Below are 10,010 nucleotides of genomic sequence, written 5' to 3' on the forward strand. Positions count from 1 at the left end.
GGTGCCCACATACACGGAAAAGTTGCTCGTCGCCGATTAAAAAAAGCTGCCCGAAGGAGCTCTCTGTAATCTGGTCGCCTTAGCATATTTGTACTAAAAGAAGAAAACCCAGAAGTGCATAATATGTACTTTATTAAATTGAGGAAAAGAGGCAAGTGAATTCTTCACTGACTGGGATTAATTTTTTTTTATTTTTAATTTTCATATTTTATTTTATTTATTAATACTATGAAGTAATGCCTTGTAGGAGAAGACCCGTGCTGAGGCAGACTAACATATATGTTTATTTATATATCTCCATATACATACACGCACACAATTAATTCATTGGACATGATCAATAACAGGGCCACGGATAATAGCGAGAAACTCCATTCCGTAATCGTAGAGAGCGAGAAAAGAATAATATCACAGTATGTGTTCAACCTAATGTTGCATAGGGCACTGATTTGGTACACCAATCGCAGTTTATCTTCATAATTTTTGTTACACGAAGGTAAAAAACTCAGTCTAACGCTTTAGGCGCCAGTCCAGGGACTATGAAATATTCTAGTGTGAAAACACCGTAATAAATTTATATTTCATATCAACCATGTGGGGAATCGAACCTGAGACCTCTTGCATGGTAGGCGAACGTGGTGATCACTACACCACGAGGGGTTTTATAATAAAAAAATAACTTTTGAACGTTTAAAGTCAACGGTAACATATAAATAAAGCATATTTAAATTATAACTAACATAAAATTAAAATTAGTAGATAGTTTTTATAAACACTACACAAGAAGGCGGCTTTATCTCCACTCGATTTCCTTTTTTAAGATTTTTATCTGAGAGCAGCTATCGAGTCAAAAACAATCGTCCAGGGTTCTGGTTCTATTTCACACACATAACTGTGTTCTGCATTTGGCTAATGGGCTCGATTCCTGGCAAGATGGACATCAAACTTATTTGAAAGATTTTCGAACTCCTATATTTAATTGTTCCTGCACTGATCACCATACCTAACCTAACCTAACCTAACCTAACCTAACGTGTGATCGAACTAAGTTGCATTCAGTTTACCAATGCAGTGCCCTATTTATCACCGGGTGGTGGAAAAGAGGAGGATGATGATACATTATTAATTATACATTGGTGGCCTCCGCGGTGTAGTGGTCAAGACGCTGGACTCATAAATAGAAGGTTCCGGGTTCGATTCCCGATGAGAACACAAAAATTCACCACTGTAATTGGGCGTTCTGGCCTGTTGCGGTGAAAAAAAAACAGGGTATTCTCTTGTCACCCTAAAAGATTTAAAGCCAAATCAGGGAGTTTGGCGCAGCGGGAAATTGGATAAAAAAATGTTTTCCTATGCACGGTAAAAATTTAGAAAATTTTATTGTACGGGGTAGTTTCTCAAAAATGTATAAAAAAATAGATTAAAATGAACTTACTTTTTCTCCGGAATCAATCAAAGACATACAATGTGATACATTTTCGGTTATCGGGAAGCCAACCCATTAATTGTAATTTATTGTCCAATTAAAACAAATCATGTAACGAAAAACAATAGTAATACAGTAACAAATAATTGAAGGAATACAACGAAGAAAAGCAAATACAAGTTAATACATTCAGGCATTATGAAATCCAGGTTAATTCTACAAATATACAGTAAATTTATTGGGAATCTATTTGTAAAAAAACTGAATTTACAATCAAAATAATTAAGATTTTGATTTTCATTTACAAATCTAATTATTCTGGGTATAGGTGCATGGAAACCATAATTAGTCTTATAATTACTTATAGAATTTCATTATTTCTGAGTCTACGTGAAGGAACATTAAGAGATATTTGTTGGAGAATAGGCGGGACATCAAATAAACTATTGAGTATCTTAAACATGCAAATTAAATCTGCATTACGTTGTGAGGAACTGATCCCTAGTTTGTATGCAATTTTTCTTATAAATTTATGCTGAACTGATTCGATGCGATTTATATGAGTAACATATGAAGGATACCATATTATGGAGGCATATGCAAGAATGAGACGAACCAATGAGCAGTAAAGTGTTTTTAGAGTTAGTATGTTTTCAAAATCGGATGTAGCTCTATTTATTTATCATTTTTATTTATTTATAATTTAATTATTCATGTATATGTACATTACAAAATAGAATATCTTAATTCAAACATACAGAAATAATTAGGTAAAATTAGGTATTTATAAAAAAAAACACATTAGTCTACACAATATCCAAATAATAATGTGTTAAAAAAGTAAGAGAATCTTGTTACGAAAAACTCCCTCAGAGACGTGAAAAATGTCAATGTCTAAAGCGATATTGTTCAACATAGAGATAGCCCTTCCAACAGGCATAACCATTGGCAGGTTGGTCCTGTATATTGGAATGTGAAACAGTTTATGCTGACGCTGTCTATTAACAAATCCAAAGAATTTAAGAGATTTGTTAATGATATAGTCAATGTGTTCATGAAAATTTAGTTTGTTGATAATAATCAGGACAGCTCGTAGAGAACTTGTGACGTCATAGGCGGAGTAATTTACAAAACTTTAAAAAATCATAACGCTTATAATGCGAGACATAAAAATATGTTTAATTTTTTTTGGCTCAGTTTGATAAGTTATTAAGATAAATACACATTTTAAAAAGACATTTAAACTTCCTTATTGTAAAATTTCATGTGTTGACAGTGTTATGGCTAATCGTTATTAGCCATTTTGCAATACGTAGCTGTTTTGTAATTCGGGTAGCCAATATGTGTTCCGGCTAAAATGACAATCCGACAGCGACATGATTATCGCAAAATCTACACATATTACGTAGTTTAATTTGGAAGCACATGTTTAATGTTTTATTTTATCAGGTGGTACGATTTTGATTTAATTGACGATATTTTAAATCACATGTGGGTGACCCACGGCCCGGGAGCCGGATCCGGCCTGGGGGACGTTTTGATCCGTCCGCGGAAATGTGGAGTTTTGATGATACCAAAATTCGTTCATAAACTCTAAACATCGAACGTGTGTGCTATTTACCGAAGTTTTTTTATGACACCTAGATAAATAATATTATCAGCGACAGTTACCATGTCATATTCGATAGTAACAAGATACGGCTTTTAAGTAAGGGCCATTACGCGCGATCGTTTTTTATTTGCTAGGATAATTATTGAATGTGTGGATAGCGATTTTGATAAACCAGCCTGCAATTCAAAAAAAAGTTGGCAATCTGGCCCAGACTAGAAAAAGGTTATCCATACCTGTTGTAAACAAAGCTGATTCTCATTTTATTCTTAAGAATATAACGCGTTTGATGAAGATCTTCTGATGCCGTAGATTAGAAAAATGTAATTTTTTTAAAAGAAATAAAGGCCTATGAAATACTGTTTAGTAAAAAAAAAAATTTGCTAATTATTAGTAGCGTAAAAAATATTAATTTGTAATTTTGAATTCCCGCAAAAACGGTCATTATATTGTCTACGCCCCTAATACGTCACGATTCGTGTTTAGTTGTTCCTGGCCATTGAAATTGGTTGAGAACATTATTACAAATCCTGACGTCACAACAACTAAGGCAAAACACGTCGCGTTTTTCTCGCAACGTATTTTTATTAAATTATTTTTTTACATTTATGTATGAAAACATTTCTACGCAATATCCATATTGACATTGAAAACAAAATTGATTATTCTAAATCCATTTCATATATTTTTATCGGCATTTCTAGTATGTAATATTTTCCTATTATTTTCAAATAAAGATATATTATGTAAGGTGATTAGCACGAAAAATATTATACATATTTCATTATAAATCTGCTCTAAAAAAAAAACAATTCACGTCATGCGCTCTGTGGCCGTAAGAAATTTAGTGATGTTTATTGTACGGTGCCTTTGACCCAAAACAAAAATGGTGGTATAAAAATATAAAAAAATAACAAATATATAATATTATGTACCTACGTAATGATTCAACCAACGCCTTGCATCATACAATCTGCTGTACACGTTAAAATTTATCGGATCTGTAGGACACTGGGTACGTTTAGGACAGATGAATAAAAAATGAAAGAGACAGGATGCAAATCGATCCATATTATAAAATATTTTATAATATTTATGTAACTTCAATATACCATTTGTTGTGTAAATTGTAAATGTGCCACAACTTACCCTTTTGCATCTGTAGAATCATCGTTCCTACAGGAATATATTTATTTTAGTATCGAGTATTGATGACATTCAAAACATTTGTACAAATTTTATCGAACCCATGGTTATTTCGATAATACGATTGGCGAACTGCTAAATAATGCGAATGATTTAACTTGTCCAATTCAATGTTGTATTTACTTGTTTATCAACAAAAAATAATACTGACTCAAGGTTTTAGATAAAATACTAATTGTTTTTTAATTGGTTTAATGTACAGGATTACTTTGATTTTAGCGATATGAAGCATGAATATGTCTAGTGATTGAAATTAGAGAATAGAGAGAAATATGATTAAAAATTTCGTTCATTTAGCTGTATATTTTAATTATATGTAATGTAATGACCCGCTCGCGAAAATAATTTCCTTGTGCAACTCTGCAATTACAATTTTATCGCTATCCTTTTTTTTCCACTGAAATATGTCGAATGCCGTGCCAAAAAAGAACCCTGGACATTTCGTTACAAACTACTTGAATTAATAAGTATCATAATTTCTTGATGGTAGAAGAAGTGAATATTTTTTTTGGGCTCTCTGTATTATTTAAAGAAGTTTGGACACAACCTCAGAGTAATAAAGCAGCACAGCTGTAGAGCCGCCCATAGAGACAAGATTATTCTAGAATTATCAATCACGAAATTATCTATAGTTTACAGCTAAACAGTGCAGGAGACTGCGGCGATACAAAGCATAGATTTATAATATATAGTATTATTGAGCTAGTGCCCAGATTTTTAATAATATTTATTTTTATGTGATAATTTTTATTTGTAGTATTTTTTTAAAATATGCATGCTCAGACTTTCTATTTTGTTGTGTCCCAACTCAACACAGAGCTCTTGGCTTAATAAAGTTAAGGAAACCTTTCTTTCTTTTTTTGTGATATGTGTTAATTTATTTGATACTTTATATACATATGCAATATATAAATAAATATAAGGGCGGGCATATTGCCTTAAGGCAATCCTACCTACCCAAATCGTTCAGTTTGAGAAAATTACAAGTACATGGACATATTCCAAGGAATTATACTGAATCTTAAAATTTGATACAACATTAAAAACAAAAATTAACAAAAAAAAAATTAACACTATACTATGAAGAGAGGAGAGGAGATGGGAAGAAAAGATGATCGAGAAAGGAACAATTTAAATATTTAGATAGTGACATTTTCAATCTTGATTTAAATGTAAATAAAGAAGGGGGCGTCTCTAACATTACTGGGTATATTATTTCACAATAGAGCAGCTTTAACTCTGAAAGAGGATGAAAGAAATTTCGAGCGGTGAAAGGGTATTAAAAGGGTTCTCCATGTTGTGATAGAGGTTGGAAGAGCTCTATCAAATAAACAGGCGAAGTGGTATTATTTAAAATATTGTGGAGAAGTGATAGAATGTGAATGTTTCTTCTATGTCTGATACTAAGCCGGGGGGTAGTTGCGTCCGATATTCGGTTATGTGGTCGAATTTGCGAAAACAAAAGATATAACGTAAACAAACATTCTGCAATCTTGTCAAAATATATATTCAGAAGCAGAACCCTTCAACTCTGGAACGATAGTTATTTAAGTGAACCTACCGGAAGTATAACTAAAATGTTTTTTCCTACCATTTTCCATGCCTATGATTTCAGGAGAATGCAGAGTGCTAGCTACTAGCTCACCCAGATGCTTACGGGCCATGGTGGGTTTATGAGTTACCTGCATCGCTTCAAGCTCTTCGAGATCGACAGCTGCTCATGCGACGATGAAACTCCTCAAGATGTCCCTCACCTGTTGATGCATTGCCTCCTTTTCGCTTTCAAAGACAACAGCTGGAGGCGCGATGCAGAAGCTTGGGTGAAGATCTATGCGACATCCCATCGGTGATAGGTAATAAAGAACTCACACGAGAGGTAGTATTATACATGGTCAATATAGCGCAGGCAATTGGTAAAATAAACCAAAGTAGGGAAAAAAATGCCGAACACTCCTTTAGTGGAACAGAACGCCTGTTGACTACTGCCAACAGGCCGGCTTCTCCTGAAGAGTTTTAAGTGGTTTACTCTCCACATGAGCAAATGCTGAGAAGTTACTGATTGGCCCACATTAGTATATCCCTCCTGATTCCAACAGTTTAGATAAATTTAAAGAAATTTAATTGTAGAAAAATCCAATTTTGAAATACAAACCTTGTATATTATAAGCAAGGTAAATAATAAAGCATTCCTATTTAAAAAATAAATAAATCTTGTCAATACGTATCTTTATACGAATAAAAAAAAATGGCCGTAGGTACTCAGGTCAAAAATCGCAAGCGTGAACCGAAGCCATCCATTACACGTTTGTTGTTAAACCAAAAATTACACAATAAAAATGCAACGCTTTTGTTATAAATAGAGCAAAATGCTGTTTCTACAGCAGTGGATATTACTCTGAGGATAACCCTTGAATTTTCCAACCTATTTCTTGTTAGGGATGTTAGGCTACTAATCGTTATGTAAGAAGAGTGATATTTATTGAAGTATTCACCCGTTTCGTGTGTTAGGTGATCGCATACATAATTTAGATATTGTGATTGATTTAGGTTCGTTTGTCTCCTTGACAGAGACAGCGAAGAGGGTTTTGAATCACCAGGCAGATCCAATCTGCCAATGGTGGGTAGAGAAATTTCTTTCCCAAATTTGGATGCTGAGATATTCGTCATGTGAGAGCAGAACCGAAATTGTAATATTCATTAAGAATAAAAAAAAAATTTTCACCTTATAATTTTCAGTTTCAGTGCTGCAGAGCAGCGTTTATTTAATAATTTAAAACACATATAACAATTTGTTACCCACTAAGTCTAAAGACTTTTCGGTGGGACACATTTTAATTTATTTTTTTAATCACAGGTTTATTTTACATTATTTTATTTATATTATAATAAATTATTTATTAACAGGCACCATAAAGCATTTAGAAGATATTTCTTCAATTTTATCGTGCCGTGTAGATTTTTACCATCGCATCATATCATATGGGTCTTATCTTATGTCTCGTCAGTAATAACGAATGAAGTATTTTAATAATCGCCCGTAAAACCATTTATTTATTTATTTACATGCATAAGCATTCCCATACACACGCACCCTCTCCCTCATTCACTCCCACACGCACATGTATCCTCTCCCTCATTCATTCACGCATACACACATTCACATACACATGAATACAAACGTCACACAAATACAATTACTAAACTTCTTTTCTTATATATTATGTGTCATTATATTTACAGTGAATTTTTTTAATTGGCTTTAGTATTGTTAAGATTTTTCCAATTATTTTGTTTATGTAATAGCTGTAGAAATCCCAAATAAAATAAAATAAATAAATAAATAAGTTTATTTTACATTATTTGAGACATAACTCCCAACTCCATGGGACTAAAAGTCCTGTGTTGAGATGGGACGAGCAATTAGTTGACACAGACACATGAGTATATCACCACAGATATAGGATTAGAAACATAAAAAAAAACATATAAGGCGCATCAATATGGTAAACAGTAAACTCAAACATCATCGAAAATATTTAAGTTTGTAAGTGAAAATTCTTGATGAAAGTTCATTGTAATTTATTATATAAATAAGAGACGAGTGATACTTTAAGATGTCGCGAAAGCGATGAAACCGGTCACTGGATATTCCGAATTTGTGGATTAAAGTATCACTCGTCTTTTAATTATATAATAAATTCATCATCGAGTTTTCTACTCAAATCCCTCCCACTAAGGAAAATCCAGTCATTAACTCCTTTCTTGAAAATAGTTTTTGTTCTTGGGAGCTTAATATGCTCTTCTAAAATATTGAACACTCTCGGTGCGATAAATGAGACATGTCTCTGAGCAAAAGTCGTACGGGTTTTGGGTATGACATAATTCATGCTCTGGGCAAACCTCGTACGGATACAACAACAAACGATTTTTAAACCACAACGTCCTACATAAATAATTAATTGAATCTCAAAACGCATTAATTAAAGATGGCCGAGCCGCGCTATTTGTCAATGATTACTGTAAAATTATGTTTACTTGTAAATCGATTCTTAGTGAGCTAAATCTAGAACAAAACTGTTACTTAAATTGATCGTTATTTATCATCACGGGGTTCCTCTTTTTGTCGTTATGAAGTTGAAAATGCATAAATAACCGCAACAATCTATTTTATAAGTGTATAAAACACCGAAATCCACTTTCGTCATAAAATGCCTTTTAAAGTTGAAACAAAAATTTGAAGTCCACTCTGTTTTGATGCAAAAAAGATACGCATTCAAAAAAAAATCTTTTGGTAACCTTTATTAAACATAGAAATAAAAAATAGAACACTTAAGGTTGTGACTTGCCAAAAAAGAGTCAGGCTCTTGTGTTTGGCAAGAGTATAAAATAATATAAAAACATAAACAATAATGCATAACAAATAAAAATAATAAGTAAATATGAAAACAAATAAAAATAAAAAGTAGACAAAAAGTAAATAAAAATAGAAAAAATATATAAATCTCAGTTTTGGGGTGCAGAAAACGGGACTACGAGGCCTTGATTTTGACGATTTTAATTGGGAACAATCAGTCCGACATGCAGTTGTATTTTTCGCGCAGTATTCGGGGAGGCGTCTGCGAAAGAGTGACAGAAAAACTATGTTCAAACAACTATTTATTAAACAGCTCTCCCGCCGCATATCCTCTAAATGACCGAAAGCCACTATTTTGCTGATACCAGGGAAATACAAAATAAATGAACAAATTTTCACATAAGTTAAAATTAAAAACTACGAAAAAATAGAGATAATTTGATTTGCGTTTTTGAAAAATTATCACACAAATCTCTGTTCAATCAACGGATCTATTTTTATCTTACCGCAAAAAATTAATCAGTACACCTGGGAAATAATATAGAATCCTTTTGATGTCTAATGATATATTGATAATTATTTGGTAATGAACTTACGTCACAGCTTTTGACGTACATATGTCCGTGTACATCATCTCATAAAATGTAATAGTATTGAAGGAGCAAAGTATGCAAATATTTCATTAATAAGTACGTATAATTGATATTGTTTTCTGATATGCATAATAAAAAAAACTTAATCAATCACGAAAATTTGCTCCTGATACTAATAGATAGAGATTTGTTTTTAAAGGTCTATTCTAGTAGAAAAACAAGATTTGCAAATTTAAATTAAAAAATAAATTCACGGTGCAAAAAAAATTCTCACAAAGTCGTTTTCAGCTGTCACCACTGTCTATTTAATAAAACTTCAAGTAAAAAAAGATGTGCACTTTGGCGGGCTTATTGCTAAAAGCCATGTCTTCCAGCTAAAAAATAAATAAAATGAAGATGAGTTAGGGTTCTAAGGATAAACACTGTATAACTTCTCAAATCGCAGCATATCCGGATCCTGTTTGTTACATGGAAGGTAAGGTGATCAGTCTTACGTTTCAGGTGCAAGTCCAGGAATAATGAAGTGCCTTGTGTGAGGCTGAGACAAGCATTATCGACAAAATCAAGAAAGGTGAAAGAACGGCGAAAAGGATTGAATTTCGATGGATGCATAAAACGAAGAAGACCGAAGAATGCACGGCACGAATAAATACTTGAAAACGAACATGTTGAAAGTCAGAATAATCGGCGTATGAATAAAAATGTAAAAATACGTAAAAATGCATGAATGTAGAGGAAGCGAGGTCTGTATGCAAAGACAGAGTGATATGGCGTAATATGCTCTCTGCCTACCCCTACAGAGAAACGGCGTGATGGTTTTTT

Source organism: Micrasema longulum, unplaced genomic scaffold (genome assembly GCF_059751315.1).
Source record: "Micrasema longulum isolate JH-2025_06_02 unplaced genomic scaffold, ASM5975131v1 h1tg000376l, whole genome shotgun sequence".
NCBI lineage: Eukaryota > Metazoa > Arthropoda > Insecta > Trichoptera > Brachycentridae > Micrasema > Micrasema longulum.